General features: G+C 37.8%; 1 protein-coding gene across 2 annotated transcripts in view; it reads left to right on the forward strand.

Annotated features, from left to right (window-relative positions):
* Nucleotides 1-13108, forward strand: part of HS6ST3 (heparan sulfate 6-O-sulfotransferase 3) — a 279799-nt gene that overhangs the window by 76888 nt on the left and 189803 nt on the right. The window lies entirely within an intron of this gene.

Raw genomic sequence — 13108 nt, forward strand, 5'->3', positions numbered from 1 at the left:
CATGGAGAGTGCCTCCAAAGCTGTGTGGTGGGGTGAATACCTTCCTTTATTATCCCCTTGTTTCATTGGCTCTGTAAGAGCTTATTCAGACCTGAGACAACCTGCAGCTCAGTCTGTAGATCAGATGTGTATTTTACTGAAATGTAGTTATGCAGCATATATATTCTACTTCTACCAAAAAATGAATGCAGGCATGAGTACAGCTTTAGCAAATAATCTTTGTGAATAAAATGCTTGAAGCATGATCCTGTTGTGAGGATTTGTGCTGTGTTGTGGTGCTCTGTCTAAAGCTCTTATGGCAGAATATCAAAAAAGGAAAATTCAGAATAAAGAATTCATTTTTAGGACATAAAGAATGCAATGAAATTGGATTGACTTCACGTGTAGTTTCAATGTACACATGTAATAGCCACGATGTTGTTTCCTAGACATTTTTAAAAGATGTATGTTCTCATGCAGATGCACTTTCCAACAATGCAAAGGTTTGTCAGGTCTCCTTGTTACAGAAATTGCTACGACTATGTCAGACCCTATTTTTTAACATGCCTTAATTGGAGAATGTTTTGAAGGTGATATGTTGCTGTATCTTAATCCCTTCTCCATATGATTCCAGTAATTCTGCAGGTTATTATGGTCAAAGTGCTTGGCCCTTTGTTTGCTCTTTCTAGTACTCTCTTGCTCTAATAGCCATCTTTCTGTATTGGGGGAAAAAGATAGAATGCACATTAGATTTGTCATATAACCCTTAGCTAGATTGAGCCCTCTGGTTTATGGTAAGCAGTAAGAAGTTGTGCTGAATTTGAGATGCATATTTGCCATTTGAACTTGTGAATGAGAAGTGAAATAACTCAATGGTTACTGTGAGTTACGTAGAATGCTGCTTATGTAGCTTACGTATCTTATGTAATGGTGCCATAGATTGCATTGCCTCTGGTAACAAAGCCATAATCATACAGTCACATTTTAAGTAGTGTGGCTCAAATAGTCTCTCATTATTTTATTTAGTCTTGTAAAGAAAAATGAACTACCTTTTCACAATGATTAGTTCACTAAAAAAAAAATCTCTGGGGTTGGCTTTCCTCACTGTAGTTACTGTACATTACGAGGGAGAAGTGACTGCTTTCTTTACTGCAGATTACACAGGTGACAGCTCAGAAATGTTAATACATGCTAAGACTGCATTTATTAATGGAACTAATGCAGGTATAGGCACAAAACTGCCTTATGTTCTGTGACCATAAGGCATGTTAATCTCTTTAGTTGATGGATTCTTAAATGAACAGATTGAGTGAATAATTGCTCTCTTAATCCTTAGTTTAAAATATGAATGAAGATTCTATGATGTTTATTTGCATAAAATAGAATGTCTTCTATTTGACTTACTTAACACTTTTGTACTGAGAATTATTTAGTATCTTTGCTCCCTATGCTTTTGAAAAAAATTATAGAGACAGAAGCTTACAGGTTTGCTGTTCCTCACACAACTTTCATCTGCCTAGTAAAAAGTGGGAAGGCAAACAGTACTTTGGTGAAATTGCAATATTTCCATTTTTGCTAGCTGTCATGTTTCTTGTGTGAAAGCCTGCAGCTATTGCCTGACATTGTTGCTGGGGAAGAATATGCACAGAGATGTCAAACTTACCTTTCTGATTGCCCTTTTATACTTGTATTCATGCAGTCCTCTTACATTTGTTTGTGTTATAAAATTGTTGACATGAGATATCTGTTGATTTTTGCTATGGTAAGCAGACACAGCAGGGATTGCAGACTGGACAGTGCCATTGATAGTACAGTGCACGTTTGATAGTACCTTCCATCTTTTTCTGTAGTCTTGCTGAAACTATGTATTTTCACATGTCAACAATTCCTTTTTCCTTTTAATATGTTTTATTTTTTCAAAAGAGACATTGTAAGGACCTGATTTTCCATAATAGATGAAAGTCATATAAAATTTATGTTAAAATATTCAGTGAACCTATGTGAAGGATGAGACTTCTCACTCTATTATCAAAATATAAAGATTAATAATTCTGCTCACTAGTGGATTGTTTTGCATTTAATGTTTGCACAAGCAGGGTTTAGCATGTGAGAACATAATTCTGTCACCTTTCATGCTGGTCTTAAGGCAGCATAGTATTTAAGTTCCCATGTAATCAGCCCTTTTGCTGCTCATTTGCTGTGTCTGATAGTTTTAGCTTTATTTTTTTTTGTCCATTTTTGGCAGCATTTCATTAATTAATTCAGACTGTCTTATTCCACTCCAGTGCTTCTTGGAGTCCATAGTTTTCACAATATAAAAGATTGTGCTCTTGTGTGAAGGTTGGTTTTGTTTTTGGATTTCTAGTTTTCTAGTTTCAGTCTCAGAACAGCTCTTAAGTCCTTTGTGTTTGCTGTAAAATGGTAGATTTTGTAGACCTCGAGCTATAGAAGTGGGAAAAAGATGAAACATGTTATGGGAAAAGGGACTTTGCGCACTCTTTACAGTCTCTTCTCCTATTATTGCCTGGATAGACTGATACCTTTGCTGTCAAGTCTTTCCTCTGCGTATTGCACTTTTATTAGATTCTTCCTCAGAATCTGTCCCCTGTCAAAATTATCTACTTCCATTTTTGTTTTCCCTTAGATATGGATGAGAGTGATCAGTAAAATCCAGTATAATGCTTATTATGCTTATACCATTGCACTAAAATATGATTTTTTAAATAATTCATAAGGGCAGGATTTCTTTTGATATTTTTACTACAGTGGATTTATAAGTTCATAATACCATAAGGTATTCCAGTTTGTTCTGCATCCTCTAGGATACTGAATATTGAAGATTTTTTTTTTTTTTTTCCTGGAGTTGCTACCATCCTGGTATTCCTCACCTTGGTAATGCTTTCCTGGTAATTAGTCACCCATTGCCCTATGAGAAATCTAAGGATTTTCTTCAATGGGGTTGTGGGTGTTTTTAATTTTTTTTCCTTCAGTCAGCTAGATCAAAAATGTTTCATTTTGGTTTGGTCTCCTTTTTTATTATTCATGATTCATGGTGCCTATTAGCACAGTTTCTCTTGGTTATCTGTGTTCTATGAGAAGGAAACAAGGCATAACATGCTGTATTCCAAGAGTGGCCATGGTCATCTGTGCAAAGCATCACATTGTCATTGTAAAATAAATGTCAACACAGTTGAGATCGCAGTCTTTTGTGCACTGGGGGAGAATTACTGAGAAGCATTTAAGTTGCTTTCTCCTGAGTTAGTAATGTGGGTATCTATGCACTGCAGGGGCAGCCTCACACTGCCTGTGTGCTCTCCCAGATTTTCAGGAGGCAGCTGTGGCACTGGAGGGCAGGGATTGATGTGCAGCTTTGGATACCTGCGGTACCTCCTGCCCGCACGCCGCGTGCTGAGCTTTGTCCCGGAGGAGCGGTGGCAGCCGATCGATGAGTGTGCGTGTGGCAGTGCCACACACAGAGACAAACCCTTGCTTAACTGAAACGCTTATTTCATTAGCTGGTTAAAGCACCTGAGGTCAGCAAAGCAGTAAAACTGAAGAAAACGCTGCATAAAGCATTAACAGATCACAGGACTGCCTAAGACCTATTCCAGTTGCCTACTCTGCTGCCCACGCTGTGGTTATCCTGAGGAGTCTTGCCCCTGCTCTTCCATCCCTGGCTGATGGAGGCTACTTGGGCTGGGCTTCAACCACTGAGCAGGATGGAGTTGCTCTGATCATGGTCCCAGACGGGGACAAACATGAAGCTTTGTCCCAGCTCCAATAATGAGGAAGAGGGCTCCAGTGCTTCTGCAGAGTTGTCAGTCTTGTTGGCTGATGTTTTTCCAGGTCATAAGAGGATCTTCCCCCTTTCTTCCAACAGAATTGCTCCACCATGCCAGGAGATATCACCAGTCTCTTGGCCTGACCATTTCATGAGTTTCTGAATTTTGCACTGCTTTGAATGATTTCTTCTCATGACCCATGTTTTGTCCTTTTTGGTTATTTCCTCATGCTACTTTTGGGCATTGGTCTTTAGGGTTATTTCTTCATGTTACTTTTGGGATGCTGTAATTTCCAGGCAAACATTTACTCCCCTTCAATCAGTCATGCACATACTCTATCTTAGCTCCCCCTTCTCACAGCCCAGAGCTATAAGGACTGATATACATAATTTGTCTGTGACAAGGTCATAGTGCCAAAGAAGGTCTGTGAGATGCATCCACAGTTATTGAAGTGCTTGGGGATTTTTGGATAGACTTCCTGCGGTAATGTTAGATGCTACATTTTCAGCAGATTGAGGGAAAGAAGAGGAAGGAGCAAGTACTGGAAGTGGTGTTGCAAAGTTTTGAAGATTTATTGCTGTGTAGCAGTGAAAACCTTCCAGCTTTTCAGGTCTGTCTAGACAGGACCAGACTATCACAGGTTCCTCTGATTAGATTTAGACTCATTAAGCAGGCTGTGCAGACTCATGTCTGTTATAACCAGTATAATTTAATTTAATTAGTAAAGTGGCTATATACTTTTCAATGTCATGGGCAATGGTGTCACAGCATGTTTGCACTATAATAGATATTTTTATTGGTTTATTTTCATTAGTAGTATATTTTCCACTTTTTGCTCTTGAAGAGATTAACCACTCTGATTTTAGCATTTTCCAGCATGCCTCAGGCTCTCAGTTTACCCTTCGGGCTTAATTATGAATGCACATCATGTTTGCAATTACATTAAACGTAAGCAACAAAATGTTACATGAGTTAAGATGGACAATAGCCAACTTCCTTTCAGGGAACATGAAAGTCAAGGAGATAAAATCTGAAAATCAAGCTGATATTTTCTTATTAAATCTGGGGACAACTATTTTGAAATTTTAAAAAATCCATAACACTAGTTTTTAAGAATTAGGATTACAAAGCAAATTATATTGGACAGTATTTAAATGTAATTTTAAAATAAAACCATGTAACACAGTTTTGTATAGAAGGAGGGATTTATTTGTTTGCATATGAACATTCAGTTTATAGGGGAGGACTAATTTATCAGAAAACTCATGCCTTTTAATGAACATCTCTATTATGACTTGATTTTGAACTCTCTGTTTTTAAATGAGCATGACCTGTTTGCTTTAGGAAAGAAGGGTATTGCTGATCTTCTGTCACTGATGCTTAACAAAGTCAAAGGTATGCACCAAGCATGTTCCTAATAGTTCCCAAAGGGATTACAAATGTGTGCATCATCCTGTGAGTTTAAGATAATTTTTGGTATGCATTCCCTCTTTTGTTATTCCTGAAAGTTCTGGAAGTTAAGCAGGAGGTACTCCTGGGGAGGTAAAGCTCAAAGTCCATTTTAGTGGAAATCGATATTGCATCTATAGTCAGAAGAGCCACAGAAACAAGGTGATTTGCAACTTGCAGGAAGAAGATCAGCGACCTGGATTGAAAACTTCGTACAGATAGCCAGGAGAGTTTTCAGTTGCCATTTTTATATGAAGTTGGTAAGGAGGACAAATACATACATACTGCAACTTGGTGCATCTTAGAAAATTACAGTGAAGCTCCAAATAATATGGAGAATATAACTTCTGGTTCCTTTTTCAATGATGGTAGCTATCTTAATAAGCAAAATGTGTGATAAGAAGTTTTATATAACCATCAGGATCATTTGAACAGAATTAAAGGTACTCTATGAAGGATATAACATATCAGATATCACTCTGTTTTTTAAGGACTTCATTACCCTTCTGAGTATTACTGAGAAAGTAACTGTGAGGTGTTGAATGTGTGTGGATCGATAACGCTGCCAGAGGGATCTGTACCAACCATCAAATGCTACTAGAGAGAAATTATTTGAAATACCTCTGTAATTCACAGTTAGTAAAATGCTGGTGTTATGGGGGAACTTCAATTTAAGAGACATTTAGTGGAAGATCTGTGCAGTTGGACATAAAACAAGCTATTGTTGCTAGAAAATAGAGGATAATTCGCTAAAGCAAAAAGGTATTGCACTGAATATATTATAAGTCAATTCTGAGTTTCATTTTGATGGATAAAAATGAAATAACTGCTGGATTGGAAGCTGATGGTTGCCTAGGGACCAGTAATTGTGATCTGATTATATTTAGTGTAGGAAAATAGAGCACAAGTCCAATCACAAGCTTAAATCAAAAGGGCTAATTTCCCAGAGCTGAGGGAAACTGTATTTAAAATTGTTTGGGAGGAAGATACAGACAGGAAATTGGGAGTTCCTTTAGAAAGAGTAAGGGAAAGGGCACCAAGGAAAGTATCTATAGCTAGGAAATGAAGGGAAGCAGAGGATTTTATTCTAAAAAACATTAGATCAAGAGAAATTAGTACTGTATTACAGGCTTATGACTAGAAAGAGGTAGAAAAATCTTAACGTTGATTTAGGGGAAAAAAAGGCAAAACTGATAAATAATTTTCCTTCTGCATTCTGAAGTGTGTATCACAGGTTGTACCAATGAGATTGAAGAAATCCCTCATCTTTTCAGATCTTTTAGGAACAAAGGACAGTAGTGATAAATTACATAGACTTATGGAATGAGAACTGCTGTTACACCTGCACCACAAGAGATTGAGCAAACCTCAGAAAATTGTTGCAGTTGGTTATTGGACTCGTGAAGAGGCATTTAATCACTCAAAAGGTAGCACCTTAGTATCTTACCTGTCTTTACAAACTACACTGGTTTTTGAGGAAGAAAATTGCAAAGACAACACAGTTTGCTGAAGGCTTTTGTGGGACTCACAGGACCCCCATGTTGAAGGTCTGTAGCTATGCTGTGGATTTAAAAATTGATATTAGCATAAAACAAATTACTGCTAGTATTTTTTTGGATCAGTACAGCTTGGCCTGCTGTGAACAAATGCAGACTGTTGAGCTTTTACTCCATCAAGGCAAATCCTGAAATGACTAAATTCCCCAAGAAAGCAACTCAGAATAACTGCATCGTAGCTCTGTAGGCATCTTCCAGCATAATATGTAATCATAAATGCTGGAATCTTTTGGGGTTTGTTTGGCTGGATAGTGCAGGCCCATCTCTAATGTCACAGTAGCTGAAGGTGGTGGTCCTTTCACCAGAAGAAAATAAAAAGTGCCAAGAACCTTCTTTAATGGGGGTAATAAGATGGTCAGTCTGGTGGGATGGCTACAAACTAAATTACAATGCCTGTTTCTTAGAAAACTAGAGGACAATTTCCCTGCAGTTTTGCAAACAATGCAATCAGCTGTTACAAGGAAGTATTGGAAGGATTACTTACCACTAATCCATCTCAGACCGGCTGTTTGTGCTATTTTGAATAATCTATTTTATGTTCAAATAAAATTATGTCAGATCTGTTTGCATGTGATTACCGTTGCTAATTTTTCCTTATCCTTTCCAACCTTCAGAATTAATGCAGGAGAAGAGTACATATGTTTTTATGTCAAGTTTTATCCAACATGTTCAAATAAAAAGACCCCCAAACTGCAAGGGATCTGTGTCACTGATCATTGTTTCCAAGTGATCCTGTAAATGAATACTTGATTCACCTCATGCATATTTAAGTTTTGCTTGTCTGCAGTACTGTCAGTGCATTTGAAGCCCTGTCATGTTCGCACAACTAGCTGGTTCAGAAATGGTGATGCAATGATAGGACAATCACTTTAGTGATATGAGTTTTACCATGCTAAACTTATCAACAATATAAAGTTGCTTAGGCTCAAGCTGGTAAAAATCCTCTTTTCCCCTTTCCTTCTGCAACAGGGAAGATCTTCTCTGCTTTGTATAAAATGTTTTCTTTTTCTGTAGGTAGGTTATCTAAGGATGGAAGCTAATTAGAGCACTTTTATTTTTGAGGGACAACATTTTCAAAGGTTTTTTGAGAAGTATGATGCGTACACAGTGATCACTGGGTTCTTACACAGTCTGAATGCAGCATATTTACAAAAGTAGCTATGATATTTCTAATCAGAAAGGTTTCATGCTGTGAATGGCTGTTCATACTCTCTTGGGTTCTCATAGGAAAAACAATCTCAAGTCATGGTGTTGACTAATACAAAGCATGGAGGTTAAAAGGTTAGGCTTATCTTACTGCTTTGTGACATACACCTTACTCATTCATTTTTTTTTTTTTTTTTTGAAAATGGAATCCAAACCACAGGCTGGACACTGACTTGTAGGATTCCTAATATTAAAAGCTAATAACATCTGCTGTTCAATAAATACTTCATTGAACTGTGATAGAAATTTGGATTAAACCCTTCTTTATTTAATACTCACAAGTCATATATTTACCCTTGACAGAAACAAGTAAAAGTGGCAACAAGTTGAAAGGAGGATTCAAAAGAATTGCAGTGGAGGATCCATGCAGAATGGCATGATTGGATTACCTTTTGAGATGATTTTGGACACTATTAAGTTTCGTGCAGGATCACTGCTGTTGGAGTCAATCTTAAAGGTCTTTCCCAACATAAATAATGTTATGATTCTATTCTAGGTAAAGTTTCAGTTTTGATTTCTGATTTTTTTTTTTTTTTTTTGTTAGAGCACTAAGGAAGATTTGTTCAATATGTTAGTTTAGTGATCATAAGAACATAATCTCTAGGCTATAGGAAAATGTCTTCCTACTTCATTGGCCTCACTGTCCTTGTGGACTTCACCAACTACCTGTCTTGGTTCTGGTAATGCATTCATAGGAGTTGTTTTGTTTGGCATGGGCTGTAGTTGAGTATGAGAATAGTACTGAACACTTACTTAAGCCCCAGCATTTCTTGGTTCCTGTGACATCTGTTTGCTACCATGTCTGCAGTACAATTACACTGCAGAGACACCAGGGACAAATAGTTAATTACTCACATCAAGTTCATTTTACTGGCTTATCAACAAGAGAGATACTTGGAAATGGCTGCCAAGCACACAGGAGAGCTGAGTATTCCTCCCCAAAGTCCAGTGTGTCTAATGGTTCTAGGTCACTCTCGAGCCTCAGGCAGGACCTGGGACAGATGCTGTAGTGCCACTTCAAATGGCAGGCAGCATCTTTATTAATTCATGTATATTTAACTACACACCTGCTGTGCATACATCTAAATCTCAATTAGGGAATATGTCAAGCAAAGATGATCTGATTTTACTCTCTTACTGTTCTTCCAAAGCTCAGGTCCACTAGTCCTCCTGTTTTTATTTTTTCTTCCTGCAGTCTGCCCTTGGATGGGACCACATGTCTGTTGGCCCTCTGCCAGCTTTCACATCCACTGAAACTTTTGGCCATCTACCCTTGCCAGTTGTTACATACGAGTCTTGGAGTTACTGACCGGTTCATTATGAGAGCAGAAAAGTAGTTTCATCTATTTCAGTCTCAACTACAAGGCAAATTATTTTCTTATCATGCTAATATGAACAATAGGATGCTGCACTTGCATGTCAAAGATTGTTATAACTGGGTAGAGAGCATAGATGGCTGGGTGCAATTCCTGTTCTGGTTGAAGTTTGGATGAGATGGGCCTGGTTCATACAAGTCCAGGCTTTAAAATTGTTCTGCTGTCCATGCCACCCTATCAAATCCCTTTCTGGGATGTGTAGGAGGAGGGAGCAAGGCAGATGAGACCCATTTTCATTGTTATTGTGGTTGTTTCTGGGGGACAGAGGCCAGTTATACAGCACCTCCAGATCTTTGTTCTCCTCTTACCTTCCTTATGTTCCTTGGAATAGCAGCTGTGTAGAGTTTCATTTTGATCTCCTATAAAACCAAAAATATTTGTATTTTTCTGTAGTCTTTCACCCCTAGCTGTTTCTGAAAGAATTTAATATCTAAGTATTTGTCCAAAACTGAGCTTGGGCATGTTACTATCGTCATCTGGTTGAGTGGTCACAGTCTGTTTATATGTCATGAGTTAGCAGCATCACGGCTCATGATGAGAGGTAAAGGAGCTGTTGTGGTCTCTCCAATATCAGTGAAGCTCAGTTGTTATCACACCTGGCAAAGGAGGAAGCAGTCATTAGAAAACATCAGGAAAACAGCCTCCATGTCCTCCTTCCTGTATGCAAGAGAAATGGGGAACAAGTCTGTTTCTAGGAGAGCTCACTTGACAGCATCATTCTACTTACTGCTTCAGATCCCTGAAAGAGATTTCCCAACTAGAGTAATGATGGCCTTCCTAAGATGTTGCATCATTCCTTAAGCTCCTCTCTTTATTTTAAAGATTCTCATATAACAGTGTTGGCAACAGAAAATGAAAACACAAAATGATGGCATAATTCAAGGAGGTAGGTCATAAATCAAGTCATATAGTAATGTGTTTAATAATATTTTGCCATTTTATAGGCGAAGCAGGAAATCATTTTCCCTTCATACAGTCCCTAATGTCTATTGCAGAGATTCGGGAAAATTTTTACACTATTTCTGCAGAAATTTGGTAGAAATTAGGTAAATGTCAAACTGCATTTCTCTAACATTTTTATTTACATAGATGAACACAATATAGAAAACCAACTGTTATCTCCAGATTAAATGAGTCCTAAAACTCTGATGATCAGATGCAGTTGGGTGCTAAAAGCTACCTACTACAAATTCAAAGGTTGTAGAAAAAGAGTAAACAATTCCTACTTCCAGCATGTGCATGTGCACAGATGAGAGACAACTTAATGTGCTTCAGCAGTTAAATAATTTTTATTTTGAACACTACTGCCTGTTGTGGACAAAATAGTTGTTGTAAGCATTTGAGGGAAACAACTCTCTACAAGGTGGATTGAATAAAGTGCACAAAGTTTTGTAACATTAAGGAAGCTAAGTTCCATGTAGCTAAGAGCATGAAAAGCTGAATTAGATGCCATTTTACCCCATAAGGAATAGTTCAGGAAGTGTGTAATTTGGAAATGTCAACTACTAAGTAACAGTCTCGGATACCTTAGAAAATACTTATAAATGGCTTACAGGCATTATACTTTAAGATGAAATTACTACTGTGCACCTAAATGAGATGCTTATTTCAGTCCCTGAGCAGCTTAATTTCAAGACAGCAAAGGTCAGGGAGGCTCTACTAATAATCTAATAACAACTGACTGCACGTTTCTGGGAGATCTATCTGCACCAGAGCCTGGTTGCTGAGAACAGGATGAATTAGTGGTTACTTAACTTGTTCACCTTGGAGCAGCATCAGCCAATGATTGTGACTAACACAGTGTCATGGAATAGCAGAAGGCATTAATGCTTGGACACCTGCACTAGAGTTGGAGCGCAGTCACTCTGGTTTTGAGCAGATTTATCTGTGTCTCACCAGATAGGGACGTGATTAAGTTGGGATTGGGGTATCTGATATCATGGTTTTAGCTGATAACCATCAGATGGTGGTTCTGGAGAGGAATTAGATGTTGAATGCATTCACTCAAGTGAAAAAATTACTTCTTCTAGCAGCCTTAATGACTCTAAACTTTGCCTCCATCTAACTCTTATTATGATCAGATTGTATGATGAGTATAAATTCACTTTGAAATGCCCAGATCTTAGGCACTAAGGAATGGCCAAGAATTATTATAAAATGATAGAAAAATAATATTCTGATCACAATACCTTGTAAGAGTTTCTCTGGAACACTGAGTGGACATTTCAGTCTCAAGACCAGAGGCTTGTTTACAGATTAATTAAAATAAATGCATATTAGTAGTGGTATTATTAGTATCCCGTGTCTTTGGGAATTTACAGGCAATTAATCTCAATATTTTCCTAGAGGAATAAATTACAATTTTGTGATGACTAATTTGATGCAGCAATTCTAGATATGATCTTGACATTTATTAGTAAGATTTAAAAAGCATTTATCATTTATTTTCTGGTAATCCAGTGAAGACTCAGTTTAAAAAGGAAACTTTTTGTTTTGAATGAGTATATCTGTCATTTGAGTTAGAAGTAAAATCTAATATGTCACAGGAGAGGGAGAGAAAGACTTGATCTTGTAACTTGCTCTATCCCCTGCCCTGATGGTATGGGGCTGTGTGGGATGGGAGGAATTCATATCACAGGAAGTAGGGGCTGAGCTCCCACTCGGTGTCTGTGGTGTTCACCACACTCCTTTGCCTAAGAGTTAAGCTCAGTAACTTGGAAAGAAACTAGGCTAGTGAAATAAATAAAGCCTCTTTCTGGCTAGTGAGTTGAATCAGCCTATGAAAAGACATGCTAGAACTGATGCCAAAGGATTGTGTGGGTAGGAGTAGAGGAAAATTACTGCTCTTGCTGCTGGGTTAGATGCTGGTCATGGCATTCCAGTTTAACCCGAGTATCTCAGTAAGAAGACTGACACTTTCTTGTAGCAATACCCAGATGTTCACATAGGTGCTGTCTGGAGTATTAACTCCTGTTTCAGAGAGCACTTGGAGAGAGCAGGAGGGTCAACTGAAGAGGTCTGAAGAGTCATAGCAATCTCTGGAATACAGTCATCCCTTGTCTTCCCTCATCTTCTAGACATTCCGATTTATATTATTTCCCAGTTAATAATTTCTTTGAGGCTTTAGGATGTTGGAGGATAGCATTATTATTTCACTGAGTAGGAGTATGTAGAGCTAAGTTTTGTTAGTAAACTCAGTTTGGCAGTGAAACAGTATACGGAGTTAACATGGTATTTCTTTGTTGGGAGGAGGTTACCACAAATCTGGCAGCAGGTTATGGCTGGGATCTAACTGGAATATCACTGAATATATGCTATTCAACATATTTCTGAATCTGGTAAAATGACAAATAGTCATAAAAAAGCATAATTCTGTAGCATCAAATAATTAAAGCTTTAAATTAAAATGAAAGAATTACTGAAGAATCTCATGATACTCAGTGACTGCACAATAATGCAAGAATTAAAATTGTAGCAATAAATTTAAAGTAGCGTAAAGGGGATAAAAACATTGCTGCTAACACAGCGATGGGCTGTAAATTATCCAGTAGCACTCAGAAAAGAGATCTGGAAATCATTGTGTTAGGAGTCTGAAAATGCTGGTGCTGTGCTTAGTACCAGTCAGAACAATGTTTAAAATAGCTAAGTGAGGAGATGAGTTTAATCTCCAGCCTCTCTACCCAAATATATTGTAAAAGAAAGTTTGTGGGAAATAAAGCTTCAAAGGCGGCATAAAGGAAATGTAGAAGTGGAAGACTTA

Source organism: Lonchura striata, chromosome 1, assembly GCF_050655825.1.
Source record: "Lonchura striata isolate lonStrDom1 chromosome 1, ASM5065582v1, whole genome shotgun sequence".
NCBI classification, from domain to species: Eukaryota; Metazoa; Chordata; class Aves; order Passeriformes; family Estrildidae; genus Lonchura; species Lonchura striata.